This window comes from Heterocephalus glaber, unplaced genomic scaffold (genome assembly GCF_053883595.1).
Source record: "Heterocephalus glaber isolate CG9 unplaced genomic scaffold, H.glaber_assembly_v1.0 deba00001497, whole genome shotgun sequence".
Classification (NCBI taxonomy): Eukaryota; Metazoa; Chordata; class Mammalia; order Rodentia; family Bathyergidae; genus Heterocephalus; species Heterocephalus glaber.
This window is the reverse complement of record NW_028258320.1, coordinates 5,969,686-5,991,327: the sequence shown is the minus strand read 5'-3', so window position 1 is coordinate 5,991,327 and position 21,642 is coordinate 5,969,686. Positions and strand designations below refer to the sequence as shown.

The 21,642-nt window shown below is 48.2% G+C and overlaps 1 long non-coding RNA gene across 1 annotated transcript in view; it reads right to left on the bottom strand.

The window, feature by feature from the left end:
* The window catches only part of LOC110349598 (uncharacterized), a 30,484-nt gene extending 8,920 nt beyond the window's left edge, over positions 1-21,564 (bottom strand). Inside the window, exon 1 of the long non-coding RNA XR_015440257.1 lies at positions 20,547-21,564. This is a non-coding gene — a long non-coding RNA (uncharacterized LOC110349598). The remainder of the gene's footprint in view (positions 1-20,546) is intronic.
* Positions 21,565-21,642: the final 78 nt, after the last annotated feature.

Sequence of the window (21,642 nt, the reverse complement as noted above, 5' to 3'; positions counted from 1 at the left end):
AATGGCCCCTGTCTAGGCAGCTCCAAGCCACCCAAAGTCCTGCTGCATCCCAGGCCTCCAGCCCTGCCCCGTCCAGGCATCTTGCGTGGCCGGCTATGTGCGTGCATGGATTCCCTCTTGGCTTGGCCATGAGAAAGGGGGATTCTAGGCTGCAACCAGAGCCCACAGGGGCCTCTCTGCTCGGAAATGCTTCTTCCTCTCCCCCTGGCAGCTGTTTGGCTTGGCAGGGGCCCAGCTGGCAAGATCAGCAGCCAAGGAGTCCTGGGGGGCAGGGGGAGGGAAGGGTGAGGGGCAGGCAGCTCCCTCCTTGGGCCCAGGCCTGGGAGCCGGGCCAATGGCAGGCCTCCCTGCTGGCTGGCTCCAGCCCCCTTGCTCTGGGCTCTTCTCCTCCCCAGCCTCCTGTCCTCCCCATTCCACATAGGGGAAATCTGGAGATCCTCCACCACCCACCCAGCCCAGAAGAAGACGTGCAGAAGAGGAGCAGCAGCTGGCAGAGCTAGAAACACACACAGTCGGCGGGCACTGTGGATGCTCTCACAGGCCTCTGGTACTGTTGGAGGAGGGCACCCAGGGACAGCTGGGACTCCTTCCAACATCTGGATGCCTTGTCCCCATCCTCCCATGCTCCTGAACCCTCCTGGCCCTTGTGTCCCCTCTAAGACATTTGCCTTCTACTGCCAGGGCTCCTTTGAGTCCCCACATTCTAGCCCATTCTCCTGAGTCAGATAAGCAGGACAGAAACTGGATGTCCTCAGCCCCCACAGGTCCTGTGACCTCCTCCCACCAGTGAGAAAATGACAGAGACACCCAGGGTACTGAGCCTGGGCTCCAGGGTCCACTTGGCCTGGGTTTACATCACAGCTCTGTGCTTAACATCTGTGTGACCCTGGACAGACAATTTAGGCTCTCTGATCCTCAATATCCTGTCATGAAAATGAGGATAATTACAGCTACCTTCCCCATCTCTAAGAGCACAAGGATAAAATCCCACTGCTCTGAAGCAAAGTAGGTACCCTGTCCAAATAATGACATCTTGCTACAGGGTGCACTGTGTCAGCACTTTACATAGTTTATTGAATTTAATCCTAACAATAGAAACCATTCATGGCTAAGGGAGTGAAGCAGTTTGAGTCCCAGGGCTGGTAAGGGGCTGAGCTGAGATTTGACTCCAAGCACCATGTATCCAGACTCTGCACTTTTAAACCACTGTGCTCTGCCAGAGTAGCCATGGGAAACGGTATCAGTGTTAGTGTTAGTATTAATAATAGTGTTAGTATTAGTATCATTACAGGCTGTTGGGCTGAGCCCAGGTCACGGAGAGCAGCTGGGGTGCGGGGTTTTCCGGGGCCCCTGCAGCTGCAGTGTGTGGTCCCTCCTGGCCTTGCACACAGCCTGCCCCAAGGCGGTGATCTGCCTAGCTCCCTTGCAGTCCTGAAACCCTGGGCGCAAGGACTGCTCCATCCCAGCTCCCAGCCACTGGAGAACACTGACACTGAGGCTCCTGCAGCGCTTGTGCCTTGGCACATCTGGAAGCTGTTAGCCTGCTCCGCACCCCTCCCCAAGCCAGCTGTTTGCGGTGGCTAATTCCGGGAAGTACCCCCCAGCCAGCGGCTGCCTGTGGGGGCAGGGATGAGGTTCTACGCCACGAGCTGGTTGGATGGACTAGGAGTGAGCTGGGCAGGCAGCAGAGGGTTAATCTGAGCAACCACAGCCAGCACCCAGAGGAGCTGGCCTCCTCCTCCAGCCTGCAGATAGCCATGGGGTTACTACAGGTTGAGTAATGAGGAGGGAAGGGACGAGAGGAGGCAGGGGGAGACCAAGGCACAGAGATGCAGAGAATGTTTCTGCTGGAAAAGATCTTCCAAAGGTCATCTGATACTGTCCATCCCCCTGCTGCCTGGGGGTCACAGTGACCGCGTGGTGGAGCAGGAAGAGGGCAGCTTTGTAGTCAGGCCGAGCTAGGTCACAATCCTGACCCCATCACTATTGGTCTGGGTGGCCTTGAACGAGGTCCTCAGCCCCTCCAGGCCCAAGCGGCATCGTCTGTGGACAGGAGAGTAGTGCCCCCTCGCAAGACAGCCACAGGGCTTCTGGAAGGTATATCCAGCAAATTTGCTTCCCCATCTCTAAGAGCAACAAGAAGCTGTGAAGACATCTTCCCCTGTCTCTATTCCCTGCCCCACTTCCTGGAGTATTGCTTTCTGGAGCCTGCCCCCCACACCCTATCTCATCCAGGACCCTCTCTCCTGGCCATGCCCAGACTGTGCTTCCTCACTATCTGAACTTGCTGAAGCCACCCGTACCCAACACTGCCACCGGCACTGACAGCTCCTGTGGACTCCCACAGTCCCCAGTCTGCCTCCACCCCTCGGGAAGGTGACCAGACATCTCTGAAATCAATCATGCCAGGGGTTAAATGTCATCCTTGCTGCAAAGGAATGTGCTACCACATGCCATCTCCATTGCAATCCTAGAAAATAAGGTTCTGCTACCATTTCATAGATGTGAGAAAAGCCACAGGACTTCTGGACCCTCCTCTAAAAAGACACAGCCCTAAGAAACAAAACACTGGTTAATGTCTCCTGTGGGTCCTCCTGCAAAGAGCCTGTGTCCCTGGGCAACCAGCCTGTCCATTCTCACTGGGACACTCAGGGACACTTGGCCCTACCCCAAGGAGCTGCTTTGTCACCTACAATCAGGTGTCCCTGACACCCACATTCACAGGTTGCTCTCCTGCCTGCTGCCCTACACCTTCCAGTTTCCTGTAGCAGTGAAATCACATTGCCCAGGCTCCAGGCCCCCACCATGGCCTCTCCCCTGCCTTCCTCCTGGTTCACACCCTTAAGGCATCTAAAGACTGCTCTGTCTGCAGGAGCCAATTCTGGTTAGTTCCTTGTTATTTTTAACTGCAATTTATCAGGTGCTTACTTTGCTAGGTGCTGTTTGGAGCTTTATGTCTGCTATTTCATTCAGCACCCCACACATACATAGCAAGTCCAAAATGAGTATCAGTAGATTGGTTTTACAAATGAGGAAACCAAGTTTCAGAAACAGGCGCTCTGTATACTGCATAGTCCCAGGCTTCGTGAACAGCACCCCTTGGCCTTGGGAAGGGCCCCACCGCCCAGCATGATTCAAGTAGACAGTCAGGTTCACCCAGATTGAAGGACTCCAGACTGAAGAGTCGGCCCCCCCGGGTGTTGGCTCCACTGGGATGCCCTCCAGACATCTCCAAAACCCTGATCTTTCCCCCAAAGTGCTTCACCCCTAGCCTCATGGTCTCTGCTCACAATGTCTCCACCCTCCCAGTGGCTTGGCCAGAGAGCGGGGAGAACCATTGACACCTGTCCCCCACATCCCACCTCCAATCATCAGATATCTTGGTGGCTCCACCTTCACAATATATTCAGAATCCACCAGCCTCCTGCTGGGACCACCAGGACCACCTGGCTGGAGGGTTGTTGAGCATCAGCACTCGAGGGGGGCCCTGCCAAGACCAGCTTAAACACATTCAAGTTTAAAAATGTCTTCACATCCTCGTCTCCCAGGACCCTCCCTGTCACCTGACATTCCTCTCCCTCTGTCCCTCTGTCCCTCTCTCCTTTTTTTCTTTCCATCCTTCCTTGCTCCCTCCATCTATTCCTTCTCTCCCTCCCTCCTTTCTTCCAAAACACTCACTGAGCATCTGGTCCCCTCATAATGCAGGAAGGTGGGGGTTGTGGGAAACCAATGTAGTTCCAGGGTCTCGGGGGATTTAAAACTGCACTCACGGTTTCGATAACAAGACCAAGCTGTTGAATTAGGAGCAAAGCCAGCCCAGGCCTCCGGAGCAGGTAGGCTCCATCAAAGGGGCAGGGAACTCTTATGAAGAAAGCAGATCTGAGCCGGCTCTCTAGGAAAACAAAGTGGGGGAGGTCAGATATTCCAAGGTAAAAAGGAGGAAGGAAAAGGGTGCTGCCTAGAAAGGGCGGTTTGCAAAACTGCTTGGAGGTGAGGGGGCCGGAGAGTTGGCTCTGTGGTATACTGCTTAGCTGGCACGCACAAGGCCATGGGTTCGATCCTTAGAGCTGGCGGTGGGATGGGGTAGGGGGTGGAGAACAAAGTCCAAAGGTTTGGAAAGAACAAGACCAGCATGAAGGGCCCCCGTCTGGTTGGAACAAAAAGGTCACTTGGAGGGCGGGGGAGTATAAGGAGCACCTGGAAGTGATGAGTGAGATGATCAACAGCTGGACTCACAGCTGGATCTGGCACAGGGATGACCGGTGCACTGCAAAGCCCTGACTCTGGACACACACAGCCCTGGGTTCAGATCCCGGCCAAGCCTTTGGGGCAAGTCACTTTCTGTCTTGAAATAGAGTACTCCCCACCTCCCAGCACTTGTGAGTATTAAATGAAATGCTCCATATGCAAACCTCTGGCTCCCTATTTCACGGGAGCTTTTTGAAACTGTTTATTGAATCTGAGAAAGTGAAGGCCATGGGTGTGAAGAGCTCATTCAAGTGGTTTAGTCATGAAAAGGAGGGAAGGATTGCACAACAGCCTGGCCTGAGGGCAGTGTGGGGTCAAGACAGGCTGTGGCTGAGCTGGGGGAGATCTAGGGGGCTTCCAGAGCCTGGGGTGGGGGCACACTGCCAGGGAGACAAGGGAAGAAAACGCTGGGAAACCTACTGGCACAGCCCTCTGACTACACTAAAACCATCAGGCCATACACTTCCAGGGCTAGGATCGCGTGGAATGAGAGTTACATCTCAATAAAGCTGGGTTCAAGCAAAGTGAAAGACAGACTGGATTAGGCCCGTGAGCTCCTGTGGGAGTCACAGAGGAGGCACTTAGGCAAGGACCAGGCTGGAGGCCAGAAGAGGGTGTTGCATGTGTCCAAGACAGAATCAAGCCTGGAAGGTCCACTCTGTGGTACCATGGCTTAAATGAGCACATACAAAGTGCCGGGCCCTATGCGGGGAGGCGAGGATTTCCTGGCGTGGCTCACAGTCCCTGAGCAGCTCCAACAAGAGGAGAGGTATAAAGGGGACAGAATGGGGTGCCAGCCCAACACAGTAGGCCCAGAGGGAGAGTGGCTGCCCATCCTGCTACCCACTCTCCAAGGGAGTCTGGCACCCTGGGGTGCAGATGTGCAGCACACAGAGTCCCAGCTAGGATACAGGGTGGGCAGCAATGCAGGACACTCAGTGGCCAAGCAGGACCATGGTTGGCTATGCCCATCCTGGAAGTCAGACACGGGGTCCTGATGCTGCCCCCCCAGCCCTCAGGTCACTCCCTGTAGACTTGGATGGGGACTCCTGGAGTATGTATGGAGTCCTCGCTGTCATGGACACAGTCCTGCATGTGGCTGCTTTGCTTACTTGAGGAAATGCTCTCCCTGCCCCCAAACCATTGGAGGCCTCACTCATATGCAAAGGGATGCTACAAGAATAGGTGGACAGAGAGAGACTGGGCAGGTTGGGGACAGGACAGAAAAGCCACCAAACGGACCAGTGAGAATCAGCACATTTCCAGTCGAGGTGTGCAAGGCTCCCCCAGACTGGCCTGTACCACCAGATGTCCCACTCACCCCCGCTCCCCCCCATCACCACCAGGGACCACTGATGGCCTTCTCTTCACCCCAGCAGCTCTGCCCCCTGCCCCGACCCTCTGAGCTCCAATATGGGTCCTCAGCCCCTTGAGGGCCCCACCCATATCCCCTCTGCTGAAAGCCAATTTCCCTACTTCTCATATAATGCAAAACCTTTCCTCTCTCTTCACCTGACGCTCTCTCATTCTGCCAGCTGCTCTTCTACCCACGGGTATCCTGCTGTGGTTGCCCCATGAAAAAGTCACGTCCCCAAGAGGAATGGAGCCACCGTGGGGGAAAGTAGAAGGGGCAATAGCATCTACACTAAGGGACCCTTTAGGTTTCCAGCTGTGTCAGTTTCCATGCCCCTTTCACAGGGACTGGGAGCAGAAACCCATCTCACCCACCCTGCATTCCTACCAAGTGGTTCTATCGTTACTCCCATTGTACAGATGAGGAAACTGAGGCAGAGCACAATCAAGGAACTTACCCAACATCACCTAGCTACCATAGCTTGTGGCAGAGCTGGGATTTGCTCTCAGCCTGAACCCAGAGTACATACCCTTAAGTGCTTAAATTGGCTGCTGTGTCCACGATATAAATCTCCTGTCAACCAGAGAGAGGCTGGCCAGGCCGCCTCACAAGCTCACCCGAGGGCCACAGCCCACCCACAGCCTAGGGCTGAAAGACTGGAAAGGGGCTCACAGTCCCTCTGTGGAGACATCAAGGAAAGGCCAAATCACTCTCAGCCCAGGCCACTTGGAGGCTGTGGCTGGACCAGGTCATCTTTGAGGTCTTCCGTGCCTCTGACCTGCACCTGAGCTGAGACGTTTAGGTCCATTGTCTCTCAGTAGGTGACATGTGGAGCAGCCACCAAGCCCAGAGGTTAGGAGCAGCTGGCAACTCAGCTCCTGCGGAGACAGTTGTTTCTCAGACCTCTACTCCCTGGCCAGCAGTTAAAGGGTAGAGAGGCCAGCTGGGGGCAGGCAGGGCCAAGAGCAAGCTGGTGAGACTGAGAAGGGAGAGATAAAAGGCTAAAGCCACACAGGCCCCACAGAGCCCTGGATGATGCTGCTGGAAACTGAGACATTGGGAGCGGTGTGCAAGCAATGACAGGGTCTTTCTGGCTTAGATAGCACATTCTTCCAGGGAAAAGAAGGACCCGAAGACAATCTCCAGGCCTCGTTAGTCAATCTCAAATCTGCAGGCCCTTCCTGCCCTTCTCATGGTGCTGGCTGCCTGGGGCATGGCCTCCTTGTCCCAGCTGCCATTGCACCAAGTTAGAGGAGGGGAAGGGGACCCCCTGGTGGCTGGCTCTGCACCTGTCCTAGGCCCCCACACTGTGCAACACCTGGCCTGGCTGGTCCTCACTGCTCCCAGGAGGGTCCCAGAGGACAGCAGGAGAGAGAATAAAGTTACAGATTTAAGACGGCAGCAAACTCTTACTGAGTGGTTCCTATGCCCTAGCTTTAAGCATACAGCTCTTAGGCAGGAACTTCTGCTGTTGCCCCTATTTCATAGAACAAAGTAAATACAGCAGGGAAGGCCGGGGATTTAGCTCAGTGGTTTCGCCACCTGTTGCGCAAGCGCAAGGACCCGAGTTCGATCCCCAGTACCAAAAAAATAAAAAATAAAAAAAATAAAGCAGGGAGAGGCCCCAGTGTCTACCACAGGGACACAAATCCAGGGACTCTAGCTCCTTTGGTTTATTCGATAAATACAAACACCCTTCAGTATCTGCCAGGCCATTGCTTCCAGGGCCTCTTCAAATATCAAGAGCCTCAGGGACTCGGCTTCCTCAGATAAAACACATAGCATTTACATTCAATGAGCACACATCCTCCTACATACTTTTAATCCAGGTCTTTTACAGTTCCTCATATAACACCAATGCTGCAGAAATCGTTGTTCTACTGTGCTACTGAGAGAGAGATGACGAAGGGTACAAAATCTGTACTTGTTCAGTACAGAGGCAATTTTTTTGAATATTTTTAATTCCCAGTTGTTTGCATCCACAGATGTGGAACCCCCCACATGAATCGGGAGCCCACAAATGTGGGGCCGAGGGCCAGTCATACTTGCTGGAACCCTACTACATGCCAGACACCAAGAACACCACAGTGAACAGACAGTGAATCTACAAACAGTTCAGGCTGTGAGTGATGGTTGCCGAGCTCCCTGCCTGGGCAGACAAAGGTCAGGAGTCAGGTGGGTCCCCAAGCTCAGAGACAGAAGCCTGATACCACAAGATGTGACCGGCCAGTCACCAAAGAGAAAGGGCAACCACTCTGCCAAAAAGCTAGTGGAGAACAAAAAAGACAAATACTATTTGATTCCATTTATATGGGGCACCTAGAGCATTCAAATTCATAGAGATGGAAGGAATGGTGGAGGCTGGGGCCTGGGTACAGGGGGATGGGGAGTTAATGTTTAAAGGATGCCGAGTTTGGGTTTTGCAAGATGAAAAGAGGTCTGGAGATGTGTGGTGTGGATATTGTGCAAGACTGTGAGTGTTTAACACCACCGGAACTAATTGCACTCAGAAATAGGTCAGGGGTAAATGTTCAGTATGTATATTTTATCACAATAAAATCCCCCCTAAACATAATCAATAAGAGACAGACTCAGCCATCCAAGGCCTGAGAGATGCCAGGTTCCTTGAGAAGGAGGGACGCATGGCCTTGCCTTCGGGCCTCCCTCCTGAGACAAATGCAGGGGACAGATGCGAAATGAATGAACTCAGGGTTTACACTGATAATAAACAGGAAATTGTAGATGGGTTTAAATATTTACACGGTATGCAGGCTTTAGGGTGAGGACATTCCAGGGAGGGCAGGGTAGGGGCAACAGACACAGCACAAAGTAAATGTTAGTCCAAACATGTCCTTCAAATGTACCCACGAGAGAGGGACAGCATCGGAGGGGAAACCCCTGCCTCAGCCCAGAAAGTGTGCCAGAAGCTGGGGCCACCTGTCCCTTCCTTCCTCAGGAGATTCTTGTTTACCTTGTGATGATGCTGAGGGCAGTCCCATCAATTGAGTCGTGACTCATGATTCCGAGCCACTGTCTTGTGGGGAAAGAGGCAGGAGGCTGAAGGGGGAAGCAAGTTGTTTTCCAGGACATTGATTGCTCTTTCTCCAGCTCCCTCTGTCCCCTGAGCCCTTTCCTCGATTTCTTTTCTTTTCTTTTCTTTTCTTTTTTGTAGCAGGAATCAAACTCAGGACCTTGTACTTACAAGGCAGGCACCGTGCCACTGAGCTAAATCCCCCCCCCTCTATTTCTGCTTCCCCCTGTCCTGGCCTCTTCCTCCCTCCTGGCCTCCCTTAGCTCCCCTGGAAGACCCAGGGCTGAGGGAGCAGAGTTGGCCCTTCTCAGTGCCTCAGCAAGTGACCATGGGTGGAACAACCAGGAGCATCGCTCCAAGGGAGCCTCTCTGCTCTGGGCCATAGAGATCAGGTCTCTCTCTCTCTCTCTCTCTCTCTCTCTCTGTTTTTTGAAACAGGGTCTTGCTATGCAGTTCAGTCTGGCCTTGAGCTCAGCCTCCCAAGTACTGGGATTACAGGTGTGAGCCACCACATCCAGCAAAGTCAGGGCTCTTGCTTGACTAGGACTCAACCTCTAACTTGCTGGGTCTTCAGTGCTTGTCACTTGTCCCCTCTGGACCTGGGAGTCAGGGTCATCTTAGAAAGAGAAGCCTCCTGCCTTCCCTCTCCTGACTACCAGCACTGATGTGAGAATGGGAGGCAGGGGGTTTCAGAGAGCTAACAGATGAAATATACAGGCCTTCAGTGATCTAAAGCAGACAGGGTGTGGCATACCCCTGTACCCTGGACCTACATGAACTGGAAGCACGGAGCTAGGCACCCCGCAAGTTGCCCTGGCACCCCCCTTCTTCCACGAATGCTGTTCCCAGAGAGGAGGCAGTGGGGCGCAGGTCCCTTTGAAACACCAGATAAGCTGAGAGAGGAAAGAGAGCCTGGAAGGAGCAAGCTGGTCCTCATGGGCCAGGTCCCCCAGCTCTTAGTAAAATCACACCAGAAATCTCTAGGTCAAAAGGCAACTGGGAGCAAAGGGGAGAGGTGACGACTTTTCAAACATGGAGTTATGACTGCTCCCAACATCCAAGTGCACATACACATTGTGTGTGAAGCTTATACCATGTAGGCACAAGTAACCCACATCCCATGCAAATCTAGTTTATTTTCTTTTCTTGTTTTTTTTGGGGGGGGTGGGGTTTTTTGGGGGGGATTGTTTGGGGGTTTTTTGCTGGGGATTGATTTTTTGTTTTGTTTCGTTTTTTTGTTTTTTGAGACAGGGTCTCTCTATGTAGCTAAGACTGGACTTGAACTCACTATGTAATCCAGGCTGGCTTCGAACTCATGGCAATCCTCCTGCCTCAGCCTCCCGAGTGCTGGGATTACAGGTGTGCACCACCATGCCCAGATGTTGTTTTGTTATTGTTTTTTGTTTTGTTGAGACAGGATCTCACCAAGTTGCCCAAGCTGGGTATAAATTTGTGACCCTCCTACCTCAGGCTCCCAGAGCACTGGTATTTGCAGGCATGTGCCACCATGCCCAGCTACATTCTTTTATTATTAATACCCTCAACTTTTATAAATTCACCCTGAAAGTGTCAGAGCTCTGTGAGTATGGCAGTTTCTGCAGCCAGAAAGGGTGACACTGAGGTAGTGTTGTCACTGTCCCTGTGCTGCCTCTGCAGTTTCTGGTGGCTGTGGGTCATACAGGCTTCTGCAGCAAGAGCGAAGCCAGAGTATGGACATGAGGACAGGGCTCCCTGGGTCCCTAGGCCAGTGACAGAGGTGCACAGGAAATACTTTATTTTGACTCTAGAAGGACAGACTCATAAAACTGGAGGTGACTTCAGAGACCCCTCGGCCAGACAAGGGAGTCACAGAGCCAGAGTGGTGGGGTACTGGCAGGGGCAGGGCCAGCATGGGGTGGGGATCTCTGGCCTCACTCATCAGAGGGACCCACAGACCCTCCCAGCCATGTCCTCCTCTCTCTGCCCCACTACCTTGTGCCCTTTGTCTCCCACCGGGCCTGCCCAGGATCGGAGGGACCATCCCAAGCAGTAGTGCTCCCTAGCTAGCTCTGAGGTGCTCCCTGTCCCCTGAGTGCCCTTCCCTGACTGTGACCCAGAAGACCTCCCTACACACAGGAGGATCCAGAATTCCCTCCACAAACAGAGCTCCCACGGCCTCTCCCTGCCAGGTTGGGGCCCAACCTCTGCCCACCCCACTAGGGACCCCCAAGCAGCATTGCTTACAGGAAGAGAGACAGAGGCTCAGTGGGGTGGATAGACGGGCTCAGGTGGACCCGGTTGGTCAGTGGCAACTCTATAGCCCCAGGCCTCCCACTCCTGTCTGACCAGAAGGAAGGCATCTTCCTAGCAGCCCTGTAGTTCAGTGTAGCCATCTATGCTCTGGCGAATGGGATGCATCTGTCTCACCACTCTGGGTTTCAAGGATGGCTGTTCATCAAATTCGATGTAGGGGTAACTGAGGTACACGTACAGGGCTTCAGGTTGCCAGCTAATGAAGGCAGAAGCTGATTTTCCATCTGCAGCTCTGTTCTTTTGCTTTTGTGTATTTCTTCTTGTGCAAGTGGGGGGCATTGTCTGTTTAGGGCACCATTTTGTACCTGTTCAGGAAAATGTACCAGTATCCCAAGGTGTCCTAAAAGGTTAGGCTCATTTCCTGCTGCCAGAACTGCATTTGGGCACCGGGAGAAAAGGGTCTAATGAGCCACAGCTGGGCAGGGACTCCACAAAGGCCTTTTCTGAAAGGGTACCCAGGCCTCTGCAGAAATGCCCAGCCCCTCAGCTCGGAGGGAGTCAAGCTCTGCCACAGGTGAGACCGCTCACTTAGCTTGGATTCTGGCCCATGTCACAGGGCGCCCAAAGGCCACAGCAGGCAAGTTTATCTGAAGGCCTCCAGCCTCCCTTTCCCAGAAGGCTTTGCAACTCTGACAGCCCCTGCCCCTGCCTCTCGTGGATTCCAGTTCTTTTCCGTTTTCCCTCCTTATCTGCATCAGTATGGAAAGCTATCAGCTCGGTTTTATAATGACTCTGTTACAGGGTGCATTTGAGTTTTATGTACTTTTTCTGAATGTGTGTCTTATTTCATGATTAAATATGTCAAAAACTTAAAACAAAACAAAACAAAAAAGAAAAAAAAAAGAGAAAGAAAGTCAATTCCAGGGCAATCATCAAGTTTACAAAATGCTTTCTGTGTGAGACCAAAGCTTTCATATCTGGAGTGCCCCACCCTCACACCCAGCACATGTAGTCAACATTTACAAAAGGTACCAAGTACCTGCACAGGGGACGCCCACCGGGGACATGAAGTTCCGGACAAATAAGTGGATAAAATAAGGAACTTAGGCAGAGCAAGAGTCCTAGGGCACAAGTGAAACTACACTGAAGACTCCCTGGGAAATGTTGAGCTAGCAAAGACTCCAGATGCACCTGAACCCTTTCCACACCCATTGTGTCACCAGGACACACCTGTAGAGAGGCCACCACCAAATGCGGGGTCTTTGGTCCCCAGTCTCCCCCACCCCCTCCTGTGGATGGCTTTGCAAGGCCACAGCCCTAACAGGAGAGCACTGCCCCTTCCTATAGGTCGTGGGAAACCAGCATGTGCAGCCAGGCGAGCCCAGGCCACCAGACCCCATGCTGCTCCAGCACAGCTGTTTCTGAGCTCAAGCTCGAGGTGCCATCCTGTCCCTGTCTCCACAAAGCCCTGAGGCAGGGGAGGGACTGCAGTTGTAGATGAAACCAGATCCTGCTTGGGAGGTGCCCGGCCTCGGTTTCTGGCCTGGGCAGGGCAGGCCACGTGTTGTTAGGGTTGAGCCAACCAGCTGGGAATCAGCAGGGGCGGTATAAGGAAACCACATTCATTAGGGGAAAGCAAACAGGACTGTCACTCCGGCCCTTTCCCCTGCTCTCCCTCGAAGCCCCCACCCGCTGCCTCCAACATCCCGCCCTTTGAAGCCTTTTTTGCGGTCTTGGACCCTTCACAGGTCACCATGGAGCAGCTCCTGGATCTGACCCTGTTCCTGGGTGAGGCAGGAAAGGCTAGAAGAGCACATCTGTCCACAGCTGGGACCAGAATGTCCCCGAAGCTGTAGACAGGCTGACCCACCCATGGCTTCCCAACCCTGCCTGTGCTCTGACCTGAGCCTGCTGTCCCTGGATCACATCATCAGCCATGAGCTGAGGTTTTCTATGATAAAATGACCACATCTGGCCCATCCCCTGTGGGTGTCTCTCTGAACATCTTCCTTGGGAAGATTTACTTGGGTCCAAAGATAGCCCCAGAATCAAGAGGCCGAGTCAGGAGCAGGCATGGCGAAAGGAACGAAAGCCTCCAAGGGAAACCGGGTGGAAGTGATGGGGTGAGGCTCCTGGGAACAGGAATGAGTGGCTTTGCCGGGAAGGAGGTAAGATCCTCAGCCTCTCTCCTTGCATAGGCTGTGCAGCATCCTGGCTGCTGGGAAGCCCAGGATTGCCACTGCCACCAGAAACACTTCTCCCCTCAAATGACAGTTGACTCTCCCAACAGGCCGCAAATTCTGGCTCCTAAGAGACCCCTCCTAGCCAAGCATGGTGACACACACCTGTAATCCCAGCACTTGAGAGGGTGAGGCAGGAGGATCACTTCCAGTTTGAGACTAGCCTGGGCTACATAGCAGCAAGTCAAGGACAACCTGAATCACATAGCAAGATCTTGTCTCAAAAAAGCCAAATAAACCAGAGAGAAGAGTGAATAAGAAATATGCTCTTTGGGCTGGGGATTTAGCTTAGTGGTGCCGCCACCTGCCTTGAAAGTGCAAGGTCCCAAGTTTGATCCCTGGTACCAAAACAAAAAAAAGATGCTCTTTGTCCAGACATTTTGATGAAGGGGTAGCCTTTGATAATTGCTTCTATTCTTTCTGTCCACTTTTTTTATTTTGAGAAAAACTCCAAATGTTTGTCCTTTAATGCAGGACGCTTGTCTTTTAATACACTGTACCATGTGGTGAAGCAGTGTTAAAGGTTTCTTAGCTTTGTTGGATATCCAGTCACCACACATTCTGCAAGGTGGGCTTAGAGAATGTGACTCACTTGTTGTAATAAACATGTAATTTAAGTAAGACGCTTGGTATTTTCCTTTAAATGCAGCTTTCTTTTTGTTGGCAGTCTTAGGGTCTTCTGCTGTCTCATCATTGAGTCTTCCTGCGTTTCTAAAGATCTCCAGTGACATTTTTTTGGTTCCTTTCAGCTAGGGATATCTTGTGGGCTTACCCAAACTGTGACTGAGACAAGGGTGCAGTGTGGGAAAGAGGCATGGATGGAAGTGGTAAATAAAATATTGCCTAGACCACACGCACACTAAAGTAGGTGTTGCATTCTGACTTGGAGCCTCCCATCAGATGTGGGTATACAATTGAAGTACATCCACTCACTTGCCACTATAAATCTTGGCACCAGATTGGTTTAATTGCCACTTGCCACTCACTGATAGGGTTTTGAGATCAAGCTATTAATTTATTATGGTCTCCATGCAGTCGAATCTCTCTGCTAATGTTAATATGTATTTGCAGCCACTATCCAGCACTAATATCACTGTCTTGGCTCCACCACAGATTATCAAGTGTGCAACCTAGTAGATCCCTTGCAATGGCAGTTCACAGGAGGTTTGCATACCTGTGAGAATTTAAAGCCACTGCACATCTGATGGGAAGGCAATAATGAGGAGTGGCCATAAATACAGATGAAAATTCAACTGTTCATTCATTGCTCAGCTCCTGCTGAGGCCAGTTCTAGTACTGCCCAGTTCTAGTACTGGTCATGGCCTGGGGCTTGGGGAACCCTGCCTTACAGGGCATGTCTCCTATGACCTAAAGATTCCACAAGCTCTCAATGGCACCACTCTGGGGATGAAGATTTTAACACATGGACCTCATTGGGGTATTCAATATCCAAAATAGAGCAGGTAAATATCTAGGAGTGGAATGACTCGGTCATATGGTACCCTTTTTTTTTTTTTTTTTTGGTACCAAGGATCGAACTTGGGACCTTGCGCTTACAAGGCAGGCTGCGAAACCACTGAGCTAAATCCCCGGCCCTGGTACCCACATTTTTAACTCTTGAGAAACTGCTAAACTGTTTTCCAGGGTGGCTGTACCATTTCACATTCCCCAAAGGATTGCATGGTGATTCCACTCTATATTATCAACTTTATCTACATTATCATTTTTATTTTAGTAATTCTAGTGGGTGTGAAGTTGTAGCTCAGCATGTTTTGTATTTCTTTGTATTTTATTTGTGTTTTGTAATGGCTAATGATGTTGAGCATCTTTTCAAGTGCCGATTGGTCATTTGTATAACTTCTCTGGGAAAATATCTATCCAAATCCATTGCCCATATTTTAATTGGATTGTGTTTTTATTGTGAAATTGAAAGTGTCCTTTATATATTCTGAATACTAGTCTCTTATCAGATATATGACTTATAAATATTTTCTCCCATTCTGTGGTTTGTTATTTTATTTCCTTGACATTCAAACACAAATGTTTTTACTAAGATTCAATCTATAAATTTGTTCTTTGGTTCTTGGATGGCATTTCTCAGTAACCACTGCCTAATCAAAAGTAATGAAAACTCATACTTATGTTTTCTTCTATAAAAAAAAAAAGAGGGGAAGAGGGATTGAAGGGAGGGGAAGGGAAGGGGAAAAAAGAAGCAAGATATATCATGTACAGGTACACATTCTCTATGATGAGTGTTATCATTATGTATATCTAAAATGTACCAATAAAAAGTCAGGTAAAACTGAGAAAAATAAATTAAAAATGTAAAGATTAAAACAAACCTAAACCAAAGATCTTCCTTTGTGTGGCATCTAGCACTTTGCAGACCCAGACAAGGGCCCTCACCTTCTTATATTCCACAGCCCAGCTTTACTTTAAAAAAAATCCACCAGGCCAGGGATTTAGCTCAGTGGTTTCGCTGCCTGATGTGCAAGCACAAGGACCCAAGTTCGATCCCCAGTACAAAAAAAAAAAATCCACAGCTTACTTAGTTGAAGAGAGGGGACTGTGAGGCTCACAGGTGAATAATATTGTTTTCAGAGTAGGAAGATAGGTCTTAGAAAAACTGTCAGGATGCCTGCCTTGCTAGCGCAAGGTCCCAAATTCAATCCCCGGTACCAAAAGAAAAAAGAAAAAAAAGAAAAGAAAAACTGCCAGGATTGAAAGCAAGCTGAAAGCCTAATAGTTGGGGGTTGGTTGAGTGAATGACAGCAACTTCTGAAACAACCACTAAAACTGGTGCCAGAGAAGCCGGGCGTGGTGGCACAGGTCTGTAATGCCAGCAATAGGGTGGCTGAGGCAGAAGGATCACCACAATTTCTAGGCCAACCTGGGCTACACAGTGAATTTAAGGCCAGTCTGAACTGCACAGCAAGACCCTGTCTCAAAAAAAAAAAAAAAAAAGGTCCCAGAAAACAAAAATAGAGATTAATGGAACCAAGTAGAGACCTCAGAAAACAAAATGCAGGTAAAATGCAGTTATATTTGGGGTGTTTCTGCTATGTTATTTTCTGGTTTTTTTAATATAGGGCCTCACTATGTAGCCCAGGCTGGCCTCAAACTTGTGGTACTCCTGCCTCGATCTCCTGAGTGCTGGGATTACAGGCACGTACCACTGTATCTGGCTATTGTGTGATATTTGTAATAAATTGTTTGGGTCAGTTAGATATACTATGGGAAAGAAATGAATCTTGATCCCAATTCTAGTGATATAACACAACAATTCCAGCTGAATTGAAGAGCTAAATGTGAAAAATAAAACAATAAACTAGCACCTGGGAGGCAGAGGCAAAGGATTGCTGCAAGTTCAAGGCCAGCATGGGCTACATAGTGAGTTCAAGGCCAACGTGAACTACACAGTGAGACTCTATCTCACAATAAATAAATAAATAAATAAATAAATAAATAGGAAAATAATTTTTTGGAAGAAATCAATGGACCTTGGAATGGGAAAATAAAAATTAATAGGAGGGGGCCAGGGATTTAGCTCAGTGGTTCTGCCGCCTGCCTCGAAAGCGCAAGGACCCAAGTTCAATCCCCAGTACCAAAAAAAAAAAAAAAAAGGAGAGCACAGAGGAGGAGGCTTCTGGTCAACATGCCACCTCTCCCAGCACAGACGAGGTAAGCTGCAAGGGCACCAGCAGCACACACCCACCCCCCATCAAAATGAGAAGACACGTAAACAAGCCTCAAAACCAGACTTCCAGGTCACCTACAGAAAACAAGATGGAACACTGATACTCAACCACCTGGACTCCCTGAACTGGCAACAAAAGAGGATCTGGAAAAAATGAAATCAGAAATAATTTCTCAGATAACAGCAGAGATTGTGCCCATAGTGCAAGACATGATTAATAAATCTAGAGAGGAGCTGAGGAACATGGTGGAATCCCAACATAAGAAACAAATGGAATCCATGAAACAGACGCAAACAGATTTCCAGGAGATTAATAACTCCATTGAAAGTCAACACAGTAGAATGAGCCAATGTGAGGACAGAATTTCAGATACAGAAGATAAGATTGCAATTAGTGACCAGGAAAAGAAAAATTGCTTTAAAATTGCAAGGGACCACAAAAAATCAATCCAGCAGCTGCTAGACGATGCAAAGAAGAATAACATAAGACTGATTGGAGTCAATAAAGAAACAGGAGAGAGTGCAGATGACATAAAAAAAAAAAGTGTTCACAGAAGTAATGGCAGAAAACTTCCCAAGCAGGGGGAAAGAACTTGAAATTCAGATAAGAGAGACATATAGGACTCCAACTAGCCTTAATCCAAAAAAAATCTACACATAGGCATATAATTGTTAAGATTCCAGAAACCCTACAGAAGAACAAAGTTCTACAAACAGTTAGAGAAAAGAAACAAATCACATACAAAGGAAAGCTCACCCGAATCACAGCAGACTTCTCAACACAAACCCTCAAGGCAAGAAGAGCATGGAGTGATGTATTCCAAGCCCTAAAGGAAAACATCCTCCAACCCAGATTGATGTACCCTGCAAAACCATCTTTCAAAATTGATGGAGAGCCGGGAATTTAGCTCAGTGGTTCCGCTTCCTGCCTCGCAAGCACAAGGTCCCGAGTTCAATCCCTGGTACCAAAAAAAGAAAAAAAAAATTGATGGAGAAATAAGATACTTTCATGACAAAGAGCACCTTAGAAACTTCATGAATACCAAACCAGCCCTCCAAAAAATTTTAGACAATATCCTAGGAAAAGACAACAAGGATCACAACCCCAGGAAGCCCAGCAAAATGAATCCATCGGGCACAACAAGAAATTAAATGCAAAGGGGGGGAATCCAACAAAAAGAAAAGGTCATGACAATGATAAGTCAATACGCATCAGTTATAACCATCAATGTTAATAGTCTCAACTCACCAATCAAAAGACAGCCTGGCAGAATGGGTCAAGAAGCACAATTCAACAATATGCAGCATACAAGAAACACTTAATTCAAAAAGAAACCCATAAACTGAAAGTTAAAGGGTGGAAAACAATACTCCATGTGACAGGAACTCGAAAAAAAGCAGGAGTAGCCATCCTCTTTGCTGATCAAGTGGATTTCAAAAAAAAAAATTAATAGGAGGGCTGGGGATTTAGCTCAGTGGTTCCACAGGCTGCCTCACAAGCACAAGGTCCCAAGTTCAATCCCCGGTACCAAAAAATAAATAAATAAATAGGAAACAAAAAGTGTTAGCCACAAAGGAAAAAAAAACTGATCAACTGTACTCTGCACTAAAAGTTAAAAATAGGACCAGGGATTTAGTTCAGTGCCTCCACAACTGCCTGGCAAGCGCAAGGTCCTGAATTCAATTCCTGGTACTGAAAAAAAATAAAATAAAATACAAACTAATAGCATTGAAATTGATTAACATGCATCAAATGCATGTAACAACTCCCCAAAGTAAACCATCACTGTGTAATATTAATATGCACTAGTAAAACATATTTTAGAAATAAAAAATTGTAAAACCACTGATCATTAAAAAACATACTACAGGGCCAGAGATTTAGCTTGGTGGTGCTGCTGCTTGCCTCACAAGCACAAAGTCCTGAGTTTGATCCCTGGTACCAAAAAATTAAAATTAAAATTAAAAATAAAAAACATACTACAGGGAATGAAGACAACCCAAAGAGAGGTATACGACATTTACAGTACATATATCCAAAAAGGGACAAATACATAGAATATACAAAGAACTTCAAATCAATAAGAAAAAGCACAACCCACAATAAAATGGGCCAGAATCTTGACTGAGATTTTACAAAAGAGGATATCTAGGTGGCCTATAAACATTTGAAAAGTTATTCATCTTCATTAGTCATCAGAGAAATGCAAACTATACACAATGGAATCCTGCTACATGCCAACCAGAATGGCAATCAAAGAGTACAAACATAGCAAATGCTGATAAGGTTGTGGAGCAGCTGGAATGCTCAGACACAGCTGGTATTAGAGCAGACTGGTACAATTGCTCAGAAACTGTTTGGCAGGATCTACTAAACCTGTGCATATGCCAACCCTGCACTGTGAGAGAGCCACCTGCAAGAAGTTCATTCTTGGGTTCACCAAAAGTCATGTTCACCCAGCACTGTTTACTATAGTCCCAAAAGAAAAGAGTCCAAACTTCATGAATGGATCAAAGAATTTTTTTTTAAATGTGGTATATTCACAGTAGAATATTATATAAAGTTCAAATGCAGAAAAGAGTCATTTCTAGTGTTAAATGCAGGATATTATCTTATATAGCCAATACTTTAACACAAAGATGTGTGTCTTGTAATGCTATTCTCTTGAGCAAAATTTGGTCTCATAGAATATTTTTTTCATGTAGGGACTAATCATGAATTTAGAAAAATAAGCTATTTTGCTGACATGATGGTGCATTCCTGTAATTCCAGCATTCAGGAGGCTGAGGCAGGAGGATTGCCCCAAGGTTGAGGCCAGCCTGAGCTACATAGCAAGATCCTGTCTCAAAAAAAAAGCTATTTCAAAACAATATGTACAGCATTATTTAATTTGCTAAATGCAAATAATACTTATCTCTGGATTGTGGATGGTATTTATTTTCTTATTACATTATCATTGTTTCTTCTTTCTACAATGATCACATTACCTGTCATTGTAGAAAATACACGTTGTTTTTTCAAATAAAATTTGATTATGATAAGTTAGTATAAGATAATGAGGAGAGGGCTGGCATTTGAACGCATTCATGCACTATGTCCAAAACAAACTCAAGGTGAGGCTTGGTTACAATCCTGGCTTCTGATGAGTCCCCAGAAGTTAGGGATGAGTGAAGAAACAGCATGGTACAAAAGTGGGTGTGCCTGAAGACCATTACACAGAAGAAAAGTGGAAGCTATAGGGAAAGTCAAAACTTTCCTGATCTCAGCAGTGACACCTATCCTGACCCCCACCCAGGCCCTCTGCTCCACTCCTAATCTATGTGACAGTCTCTCCCACCTTGATTGACCCTTGTTTCGAGTTTCCCGTTCAACAGAGCTGCCTTTGTGGAAAGCAGCTTTTTTTTTTCCCTACCAGGGATCAAACTCAGGACCTTGTGCTTTGAGGACATGTGGCAGAACCACTGAGCTAAATCCCCAGTCCCTGAATACAGCTTTCTGTGGTACCTGATGCCATCTTTCTCCTGCTCTCCCTGTCTGTCGATGCCACTCAAACTCCCCATGCACAACTGCTCTGCATCCTCCTGCACATCAGGATGGTATCAGACGATGGGCTGCTTCTCTCTCCTTCATCAAATATGTTGTGCCATTTAATGAGCCTGGATTTTCTCATCTATGAATCAGAGTAAGATAACTAGAAAAATTCCCCTTTAGGTTTACTATGCAGGATGGAAAAAATATCTTACCACTCAGTGAAAGAAGTGAGCTGTGAATTCTTTCCATTTCTTATGTAGCTCTGGAGGAACATACTGTATGTCCTGCAAAATCTAAAAAAGGAAAGACTAGGCATTGCATTCTACTTCTGGTATGTCAAACTTGTAAAAAGAGCTATCTCTATAACTGCCCTATTAAGCAGCTTATATTTAATTTAGCATTTGTTTTATCTCATCTAATCTTCACAACCCTATAAAATAGGTTCTATTCATTCCACAAGTATATATTTCACTGTTACTATGTGTCAGGCACTGTGCTAAGTGCTAGCAATATGAGAGTCACATAAAACAATGTTCCTGCCTTGCTGCAGCTTTCTCGGCTGGTAGAGAGATACATATTATACAAAACAAATGTAAAATTGCAATTGTATCAATACTAAGTTGGAGAAGTATCCAGTGCAAAACAACAGTAACAGAGAGGTCAGGGAAGACTTCACCTTGGAAATGAAATTTCAAGCGAGCTCTAAGAAGTAGGAGGACAGGCATGATGGTGCACACCCGGCGTTCTGGGAAGCCGAGGCAGGATCGCAAGTTTAAGGGAGCCTGGGCAACTTAGTGACTTAATCAGACCTGTCTCAAAATAAAAAATTTTTAAAAGGAGCTGGGCCTATAGCTTGGTGAGAAGCACTTGTCTAGCTTACGGGAGCCAGAGGGTGAGGGTGAGGAGTCACCTAGCAGGTAACTAAAAAGGAGGAAGGACGTGTTAATTTTATCCCAGTACTGATACCTGATACTCAGTGCCAGAGTCTCTAATCAATTCATTCCCTTCTGCACAGGCCTAGCCCCAATCACAAAAGCTGAAAATCCATAGCTGACTTGCACAGATGGGGAAGCCCTAAAAAAGGAGGGGCGATGTGTGTGACTACCAAAGGAGACTTCCAGGAAACCAAAGCAACCTTGGAGACTGGGGATTAGCAGACAGATGCTAGGAGACCACCCTTCCACCCTCGGAACGGAAAGCAGACTTCACACAAACGCCTTCCTCTCTCCTCGTGCCTGAATCAGGAAAGGCAGCGGAAGGCGGCGAGAGACGGAAGTGGCTAAAAGCAACGAGCTCCAGCTCCTGCCT